At 49.0% G+C, this 2,739-nt stretch overlaps 1 pseudogene; it reads right to left on the reverse strand.

The window, feature by feature from the left end:
* Nucleotides 1–441: 441 nt before the first annotated feature.
* Nucleotides 442–2,123, reverse strand: LOC118791112 (annotated as a pseudogene).
* Nucleotides 2,124–2,739: the final 616 nt, after the last annotated feature.

Consider the following 2,739-nt stretch of genomic DNA (forward strand, 5'->3'; position numbering starts at 1 on the left):
TTCTGCACCCCCTCCCCCCCCAACAGGGGGTTAGAACAACAGCCAACATAACTGCAGGATTGCCTGATATCCTCAGAATTAAAGCCAAGTTGTTGGATGTACCTCACACCTATCACCCGTTACCTGATCACAGGGTGAAGTCTGATGTGGTGTAATGCTGCCATGTTGCTCTTGTTAGGTATGTAGAGCAGAGTATGTGATGCGAGGTAATATTACATTATATTATTGTCAATTAGCAGATGCTGTTTTCCAGATGGACTTACATGGGATACAATTTTTACATGTTAACCATTCATACAGCAGCAGGATATTTTACTGATGGTGTTTACATACATCTACTGATGCACTTGGACACATCATCAGTGAAGTACCTGGCACCCTCGGGGGTTTCGGGTCTTTCAACTTCAGACCCCCTCTGCCAGGCGACCCGACTGGGAGTGATCAGCTCCCAGCCTGTGTCCAAGTAATGTTAGACCACGGCTTGTCCCTCATGATCCACAGCCACCTTGAGGCCTTCTCCACGGCTTCTGAGGCTCTCCTGATGGCTTTATTTCTGCGGGCACCAGTTATGCCCAGGAAAGAGTAGACCTTACACAGAGATTTCCCTGCAAAGCCTCCCACTTCTATGGGCATACACCATGCTCGCCACCCCCTCTTGTGGCATTCCTCCACGAGCTCAGCGTATTTCCCCCTCTTTCTCTCACTGGCCTCCTCCATCCTCTCCTCCCATGGAACCGTGAGTTCCAGCAAGGCTACTTGCTTTGTTGTTCCTGAGCTCAGGACGATGTCTGGTCTCAACGACGTCTCCATGATGTACTCGGGGAATTTAAGTTGCTTCCCAAGATCCACCCTCATCTGCCAGTCCTGAGCTGTACTTAGGAGGCCTGCTTGGACTTTAGGTCAAGGAATGGGAGGGTCGCCTGCTTGAATAAACGTGATTACACGTCTTGCTGGTTGGAGCCGTTTGACCTGGTTGATGGTGCTACAGATGGATTCAGCAATTACCCTGAGTACCTGGTCATGACGCCACCTATAGCATCCCTCCGCGAGCGCGTTTGGACAGCTGCTGAGGATGTGTTCCAAGCTCCCTTTTCCTGGGCACAGGGGGCATGATGGTGATTCCGCCCTGCCCCAGCAGAAGAGGTTAGCTGGGCTGGGCAAAACGTCATAGACAGACTGAATGAGGAATTTCACACGGGAGGACTCTGCCTTCCATAGTTCTGACCAAGAGATCTTACAGTCCATCACCTCTTCCCATCTAGTCCAAGTCCCTTGTTGCCGCAGGCCCACAGACTTGCTCATGCGCAGCTCCTTGACCGTAGCTCTTACTTCTTGCTGGACCAGGTCTTGCCTTTCTTTGCCCTTGGCTTTGGCGTAGTTAGGAGTTGGTATCATGCCTAGCCCAGCACGGCCTGTTGCCACGGGCCCCACCACCACTCTGTGCCTTAATCGCGCTTCCGCTTGGTCCACTGCATGTTTGGCGTTCTCACTTCGATCCCTGCCTTCGAGATTTTTGGGTCACTTGACTCCCTGAATAGCAGCACCTCCCTAGCACGAGTCACCATGAACTCCTCACTCAGGCTTTTGAAGGGGAGACTCAGCTTGTTCCTGTGGCCATAAAGGGCAATGCTGCTTAAGCTCCTTGGCAACCCAAACCATCTTCGGAGATGGCTGCTGATCTTTCTCTCCATTCCTTCCACGGTTGACAATGGGAACTCATACACCAGCAGTGGCCAGAGGACCCTAGGCAGGATGCCATGCTGGTATATCCAGGTCTTAAACTTTCCTGGCAAACCCGATTTGTCCACGGCTGTCAACCACCCTTCTAGCTCTTTAATTGCTGTTGAAATGGCAGTGGTGTCTCTCAGGGTGGAGTCAAAATATTTCCCAAGGCTCTTCTCAGGTTTTTCTGTGACTGATGGAATGCAGGTACCGCCAAGTGTGAAGCAGAACCGATCTGACACTTTGCCTTTCCTCAACACCAGAGACCTGGACTTTGCTGGTTTAAAACACATCCGAGCCCATGTGATCAGTCTCTCCAAGCCTTGGAGGATCCATCTAGTTCCTGGAACTGACAAAGCTGTTATAGTAAGATCGTCCATGAAGGCTCGAATAGGGGGCCATTACATTATATTATTGTCAATTAGCAGATGCTGTTTTCCGGATGGACTTACATGGGATACAATTTTTACATGTTAACCATTCATACAGCAGGATATTTTACTGAGGCAATTCTTGGTTAAGTACCTTGCCCAAGGGTACAGCAGCAGTGCCCCAGCAGGGAATCGAGCCAGACACCTTCCGGTTACAAACCCTGCTCCTTACCACTATGCTACACTGCTGCCCTTACTGCTGTTATAGATCACTGTTTGACACCATATGGAGCTGTGACAATTTGTGGTAACCTATGGTAATCTTCACCTTTTTAGATTGCTGGCTGTGGCAATGTTCATGTGTTCTGTTGATGTTAGAAGGAGGTAGGTGTTTTGCATTTAAGCATGGTTGTTAGGTACAATTTCCAAGCTCTGTTTTACTTCTATATTAACACTGTTTTCTTAGCCTATCACTTGGTCACTAGCTGCTCTTTACATGTGCTTTTGTCATTCTTGCTGCTCCCTGATACACATTTATCAAGATGGCCTTGTAAGTCACTGTAGATAGGAGTGTCTCTGCCAAATGAATAAATAATGATAATATTGATCAATGTTTTGCGTGGTCCTGGCGTCCTGAGTCCCTTGC

Source organism: Megalops cyprinoides, chromosome 1 (genome assembly GCF_013368585.1).
Source record: "Megalops cyprinoides isolate fMegCyp1 chromosome 1, fMegCyp1.pri, whole genome shotgun sequence".
NCBI classification, from domain to species: domain Eukaryota; kingdom Metazoa; phylum Chordata; class Actinopteri; order Elopiformes; family Megalopidae; genus Megalops; species Megalops cyprinoides.